This window comes from Xyrauchen texanus, chromosome 23, assembly GCF_025860055.1.
Source record: "Xyrauchen texanus isolate HMW12.3.18 chromosome 23, RBS_HiC_50CHRs, whole genome shotgun sequence".
Classification (NCBI taxonomy): domain Eukaryota; kingdom Metazoa; phylum Chordata; class Actinopteri; order Cypriniformes; family Catostomidae; genus Xyrauchen; species Xyrauchen texanus.
This window is the reverse complement of record NC_068298.1, coordinates 40,913,350-40,921,004: the sequence shown is the minus strand read 5'-3', so window position 1 is coordinate 40,921,004 and position 7,655 is coordinate 40,913,350. Positions and strand designations below refer to the sequence as shown.

The 7,655-nt window shown below is 43.4% G+C and overlaps 1 long non-coding RNA gene across 1 annotated transcript; it reads right to left on the bottom strand.

The window, feature by feature from the left end:
* Nucleotides 1-1,648: 1,648 nt before the first annotated feature.
* On the bottom strand, nt 1,649-7,098 carry LOC127617188 (uncharacterized). The gene is made up of 3 exons (XR_007967289.1): nt 6,343-7,098; nt 5,298-6,257; nt 1,649-5,214 (listed from the first exon to the last, which is right to left on the bottom strand). It is a non-coding gene; the product is annotated as an uncharacterized LOC127617188 (long non-coding RNA).
* Between the last annotated feature and the right edge of the window lie 557 nt (nt 7,099-7,655).

The window sequence follows — 7,655 nt, the reverse complement described above, 5'->3', positions numbered from 1 at the left end:
CATTCAGAACGCCCCTCCGCGTTCTCGGCGACTCGTGGGGACACTCCTCCGCCCCTGGCAGCGGCCCTAAAACTTCCCTCCTCCCCTCGTGGACGGCGGTCTTGCTCTGACCCCTCCGCGTTTCTGGGGATAGCAGGGCTCTCCTCCGCCCCTGGCAGCGGCTCCATCGCTCCAGGCGGTCGGGGAGTCCAGTCCCCACTCGCCTTGCGGACGGCAGCCATTCACCGCATCCGGGCGGTCGTCTACTCCCTCCCCCGGTGGATGGCAGCGGCGCTCCCCTGGGTGGAAGGCAGTGTCGAGGACTCTGCGACGGGCATCCCTCCTCTTTCCCGGGCTTCGGCACCAGTGTAAAGTGATCCATGGAAAGGAGGAGGTGAGAACCGGCTTGACGATATAAATAATGTTTTCATGATAAACTTAAAAGAAGACACAAACACACACATGACGGACATGTCCGTAAACCATCTCTCTCTCCCGCACGATCCTCTGCAGTCGACCTGTATCCCTCAGAGGCTTGATTAGCCTCATACGGGACCGGGTGTGTAGGATCACGACCTGGCCCCGACCTCCTCCCTGCCACAGTATTGCATTCAAGGGCTTCAGTTAAAATTTTCAGAAGTCATAATCACAATGTCTTATAGACATATAAAGAGTCTTATACTACTTGTCATGTTTTAAATAAAGTGTTGTGACTGCAAATCTGCATGTTATGGTTATGGTATATTGTTGAATGTTGAGAAGGTTTAGAAAAGGCACACACACATTTAGAGGCAATGTCGTGTCATTTCAGACTTGTCGTGTCACAAAACATGATATTAATCATGAATCATTTTAATTTACTAACAACCCTCAAACATTTGAACAGTAATTTTATATATTAATCTTTCTGAATACTGAAATGATAATGAAATGATTTACTTACCTTTCATTGTGGTTTTTGAAATATCAGACGAAATTTGAGGTTGTGGTGGTTGTATTGGATATTTTTGCATTGCATATTGTGCAGATGCAGATCAGTGGTGCAGGCATGCTTACATTTTTGCATAATGAATGAATTGATGTTGCAATATTTTTTTAAACATGATTCATTACTCTTTATAATAAGTTATTGAAAATAATAATAAAAAACATTCAAGTCATTGTCGAGTAATGCAGTTCAAGTCAAGTCTCGAGTCTCTGGTTCTCAAGTCAAAGTCACGTCAAGTCATTTTCTTCATTTAGTCAAGCAAGTCACATGTCCATAAATTTGCCACTTAAGTCAGACTTCAGTCAAGTCATGTAACCAGAGTCCCCCACCTCTGCATCTAATACATGACAACTACTTGCTTCTGTCACACACAACAGCTTCCTATCATGTTTACACGCTCTACTGACTGGTTAAGTTTAGATAAGGGGCTTGGGTAAAGTCATCATATTAATAAGTATGTCCTCAATGCCTCGTGCGTGGAACTCATGCTTACTTCTGCATTAGACATCCGGGAATTTTCTTGTGATGAAGGTGAACGAGTTTATGCAAACAACTTTGTGCTAGACCAAAATAGCAACTTGTAAATTATGTACAACTTTTCATGAGATTGGGTTGTGAAAAAAAAAATCAAACATTTGTAGATTTGTAAGATTTTTAATTTATTTACTCTATTTTCCGGAAATAAAGTCACACCTGATTATAAGTCGCACCGGGTCAAAGTCGTGTTGTTGATGGAGAGAAAAAAACACATAAGTCTCACTGACAGAGGTTGGATCCGGCAGGCACTAGGACCCGAGAGCAGCTGCCCGGCCTCCATTCACTGTTTCAGATGTCAAACACTCAGTGAAGATTACAGTACCTCAGAATCTAAACATCATATCATGGAATCGTATGTAACAGTTTCTCATATACTTTTTATGTTTCATGAGAGAAAAGGGACAAGTAAGCCACATCTGTTCATAACATCTGTAACTCTATGTTGTGCACAAATAAACAGCTTTTAGTCTTTGAGTAAAATAATACACCTGTTGTATTCTATTCAGTGTGATGATGAAGCATCATATCGTGGGCATGTGAGGAGTTTGACAGCGGACTAGAATTTGTTATTTTATGTTATGTTATGATGGACAAAATATTTAAACTACTTTAAACTACATAAAATACTTTGTAATGGCAAATATACTGAATTGGCAACTTTAAAACTCTTCTACTGTCTCTATGCCTTCACTAAAATACCAGCAAAAAACTGTATTTATTTATTTTGAGAAATTTATAATTTTCCATGGCACAACTGACAATATTTTATGGCACACTAGTGGGCACAGTGGTTGGGAAACACTGGTTTATGTAGCCAGATTGTTTTACATCTCTCAGCCACTGTTTCTTCTCCTGTCTCCTGCATTCAATTTCTTGGAGTTTTTGTGAAGGTGGGTGGGGAGGGGTGACATCCATTTAAAGTAAAAAAATATTCAAATTAGAAATGAGTCATGTTATTGCTTGCATTTGAAGCTTCCATCCAATCACAGTAATAATAAATCAGACAATGCACAGGCAATTTAGTGATATCCCTGCAGTTGTGGTCTTGACCGGTCTTGAAATTAAATCCAGAGTCCTCTTTGTCTGAGACCGAGACAAGACAGAGTAAAAATGCGGTCGATTGCAAGACGAGACCGGGACTTTCAGAAAGCGGTCTCGAGACCAAGACCGATCTCGAATACTACTCTCACAAATCCCGCCTCTGTAGTTCCTCCCACTCACCACCTGAGAGCTCCATCACCTGAATCAACTGGCTGGTGTTTTTACGGACATTTTCAACCTGTCCCTCTCCCTGTCTGTAGTCCCCACATGCTTCAAAACATCAACCATTGTGCCATTGTGCCTGTTCAATCAGAGCTGGCATGTCACAACGAGGGTAAGACTTAGGATCAGTTCATTGAATTGACTATACGTATTGATAATCTCCTCCAAGAACATAAACCCAAAAATCATGTAACACATACTACCATTGCATTCAACCCTAGTGAATCTGAACCCATATACAATGGACACACCTACCTTAATTCTATGGAGAGAGATCGTCGCGTTCAGCAGCATCTGTGTTTGTACTGTGGTCAAGCCGGACATCAACGGATTTCCTGCACGTTTGATCTTTTCGAAGTCACTCCACTACGGTGAGTGGCTGTAGTTTATTAAACCCCTTTAATTCATGCGTTGAAGTGCCAGTGATATTAACCTTTGCGGGAGATCTGTCTCTACCACAGCCATGCTGGACTCTGGGGCAGTGGGCAACTTTATTGACAAGGATTTCGCCAGGGCTTATAATATACCACTTAACCTATGTGACTCTCTTTTGGCAGTGGTGGCGTTAGACGGACGGATGGTCATGTGTATCACCCTACAAAAAGATATCACTCTGCAAGTAGGAGTACAGCATACTGAAACTTTTCGCCTATATATCATCCCATCACCTCATTACTCTGTAATTTTAGGTCTACCTTGGTTGCAAAAACACAACCCTCAAATCAGCAAATTAGCCAGTGGTCCAGTACCTGCATCTCCACCTGCCTAAAGCCGATTCCTTCCAGGAATGTTAGAGCCGCTGCTGTGCGAGTTGAACCCACTTCAGTTCCTAATCTGCCTCCTGAGTTTTATGACTTAGTTGAAGCCTTCAACAAAGCCAAAGCCTCAAAACTACCTCCTCATCGCTCCTGTGATTGTGCCATAGAATTACCTGGTTCCTCACCTCCACGAGTCAGAATCTTCCCCTTGTCTAAACCTGAGTCCGAGGCCATGAAGTCATGCATTGAGGAGGAACTAGCCAAGGGATACTGAAAGTGAGCACAAGATGGTTGTGCTGCATTCGAAAGGGAGGGCTCACACTGCAATTCGAACGGGAGACTGCTCTATAGAGAGAGAGAGCTCACGGCATTCGAACGGGTAAGCTCAGCATGCAAATTTGAACCACTCTGTGTCTGAAACGGAAAGCGCATCGATCGCTGTCAGTGTTTTGCTTGTGTTGTGTTTTGGCCTCTAGAGGTCCTCCAGGTGCTCTCACGCCCAGTTTCTCTACTTACAATCAGTGTAATTAAGTTCACAAGTGTTTCATTCAGCCCTGTGTATTTAAGTTACTCTGTCTTTTAGTTTCTTGGTGTTTAGTTGTCCTGAAGCCAGTTACCTGAGTAAGTGTTCTCTTAATCTCTGTGACATTTGATTAACTCTGCCTTAGGATTATCCCCTTAACTGTTTTATTTCTTGTGGACGTTCTCCTCTGGAGTTTTTTTTATTTAACTTTTTTGGTGTTTTTTATATACATTTGGGGAATGCCATTTTTGGACTGGTTTTGTTTTTTGAGGATTACTTTGGGTGTTTTTTGCTCCAGCTGTGGATTTTTTGTTTCCTGAACTTTTATCAAAATATATTATGCATCTCAACTTATCCTAAGTGTGTCTTATTATTGGGTTCACCATCCTTCTTTGGCTCAAGGGTTGAGAGATTGACTCTGATTAATTAATTAATTAATTAATTAATTATGATTGAATTGAATTGATCTGATTAATTGAGATTTAATCTGATTAATGATAGACACCTGAGTTCAAGTCCCGGCTCTGACAGATCACCTCGGAGGGAAAAGGCCTTGATACAAGGAAGAGGATGAGCTTGTGTGGCATTTGATCAAGAGGGCTATGCTGCGATTCATATTGTAGGACTTCTGATCTAAATATATATATGCCCACATACGCACTTGAATGCACACCGGTGCTTAAACGTACGTGTACACGTATGTGTGTGCATGTTAGATGTATCGAGAGGGAGGTGGTGACAGGTGGTACTGATAAGGGATTAGCTGGTTAGTGATTGATGAGCTTTCCTGATGTGGAACCGATTGGATCTGATGTAGCTGTGATATGCATCTGAGGACCAATGACAGAGAGATTTAATTTGTTGTTCTGATAAACCTTTTTGGGCAGCTGTGATTGCTGTGCCAATACGGAATGAATGACTGGAGTAAAATTTTGCCTGGATGCCTGAATGGTGGAGGTTTGAAATAACTGAATGAGTTTATTTCACCATAGTTCACAGTGTGTGCTTTTACTGATACTGTTCAAAATAATCAATAGTGGTGGTGATTTTGATTCATTTTAATGGCTTGATTTTTTTGAGGTGATGGTCCATAGGAATCTCAGCTCTTAACAGGGAAGTACCGGGATCAGAGTCGAGTCTGCCTCTGGAATTAATGCACTGAATTTCTGAAAGGAAAAGCAGGAAAGTGAGTCAGCAATTTGATTCTTTGATCCTGTTATGTGTCTAGCAGAGATAATGAATTGGTTACCGGCTGAAATCCAAATTAGACGTCTTAAAAACGGCATGATTTCGGCAGCACGAGAACTTCTTTTGTTGATGCAATGAACTGTAGCCTGATTATAGCAATGAACTATGATGCTTTTGAAGTCCATTCGTTTCCCCACAGAAAGGGTGTGACCACGATAGGATATAATTTGTGTTTATCTCTGGCTTGAGGGAGCTGTAGTTCCTGATGAACCGGTGGTAGAAGTTGGCGATGATGATGATGGTAGGAGTGGGCCAGGATCGCACACCTTCTAACTTCCCCTCATCCGTCTGAATAACTTCAGGGCTGATGTTGCATCCTAGGAACTGGAGGGACATCTGATGAAAAGAAAATTTCTCAGCCTTGAGGTACAGGTGGTATTCCCTCAGCTTTTCCAACACAAGCGTGACATGCTGACGATGGTTGGTCTCATTCCAGGAGAACACTAGAATGTCATTGATGATGAAGAGGATGAATTGATGGAGGTACTCATGGAACACCTCATTCATGAAGCCCTAGAACCCGGAGGGGGCATTGACCAGGCCATACGTCATCACACGGTCCTCGTAGTGGCCGGTATGAGTAATGAAGGGGGTCTTCCATTCGTCTCCCCTTTGGATCCGAATGAGGTTGTAAACGCTGCGAAGGTCCAGCTTAGTGAAAATTGTAGCACCTCTCAACATTTCCAAGGCAGCTGGGACAAAGGGAAGCAGATATCAGAAATTGACTGTGCTGAGGGAGTGGTAATTGATGCAGGACCGCAGGCTTCTGTCCTTCACCACAAAGAAAAAACTTGAAGCAGCAGGGATGTGGATGGCCGAATAATACCTCTGCCAAGGGGCTTGCCGATTATGGAGTGTATCTTGAGGTTGGGGTCACATGGTCGCCTTTGGAGCTAGAGCTGGTGGCAGAGCACATCAGAGATTAAGTTGCCGGCTGACACAGAGTCGAGCAGTGCAGGTACTGTGAGAGAAAATCCAGAAGCAGTAAGCATCACACTGGTTAACAATGGGGAGGAACAGACATTTGAAGTGTTAATGTGACTCACCAGTGGGCTTGGAGGACGAATGGGACATGCCAAGGTGACGTGTCCCTCACTGCCACAGTACAGGCACAGTCACTAGGACAGTCGACGTTGGCACTCTGCCGAGGACAGCCAAAAAGCATCCATCTACATGGGCTCGCCATCTGGTTCTGAAGAGTTGACAGAGGATTGCTGCTGAGGAACAGGCAGAGCCTGCCAGGCAGGCAACTCGTCAAGGCACGTCTTCATTTGGTTGGTGACACAGATGGAAAGTTGGATGAAGCGCTCTAGACCTATGGTGTCGTAGAAGGATGAGAGATTCAGCCACAGCCTCAGTTCGAGCCCCAGACGGTAGGTAGTGAGGAGAACGGGCTAATTCCATCCACTGGAGGCAGCTTGAGTGCAAAACTTGAGGGTGTAAATGTTGATGGTACTATTGCCTTGACGGAGATTATAGAGTTGTTCACAAATGGAAGAATCTCACACTGGGCATCCGAATACTTCCCTGAAGTGTTGGGTGAAGCTCTCATGTGACTGAGTTACAGGGCTGATTGCTACCAGAGAGATTGAGCCCACTGCAGTCCTCGTCCAGCTAGCAAGGAGATCATGTAGGCTATTTTCACCCAATCTGTGGGGAATCAATACAGCTGCATCTCTAGGGCGAGCGAACATTGGAGCAAGAAGCTGCCGCAGTTCTCTGCTGATTCAGAGCATGGCAATGGACCGCAGGACTGGCAGAATAGACTGGTGAAGAAGAAATTGCAGAAATGCTGGTCGAGATCAGAGGTGCAGAAGGGTTAGCCGATGAGGTATGTGCTCGACGGAGTGTAAATCAGCTCCTGGGGTCAACCTGCTGGGTTCATGGTCTTGATTGGTCTGGTCTTCTGTTACAGAAACCCAAACTCGATGGTGTTGAACCTGAAGGCAGGTATTTATTGATACAAAACACAAACAGTGAAAAACCTTGTGCGCGGAACTTGCACGTCCGCATTACGTACAAATTCCCGTATGTCTAATGAAGTCATTCGAGTTTATGCGATCAACATTGCGCGAGTAAATTATGTACGAGATCGGTTTGGAGAAACAGATAAAAGCAATATTTTGTGATATTTATTACTCGGTGACTTCGGATGATCAAACACTATACATACATAGGCCAGACACAGTAACATATTGTATGTCTTTATATCCCGCTTGCATATATAAAGCTTATCATTTTCTAAGAAGAAACATTAAGCTTATTTAGCATGTGCTACAATGTGTTGTTGTTGTTACTGCATACCTTTGTGGTGGCCCTTAATGTCCAGTAACCATCCATGGAATAATAATGACATTAT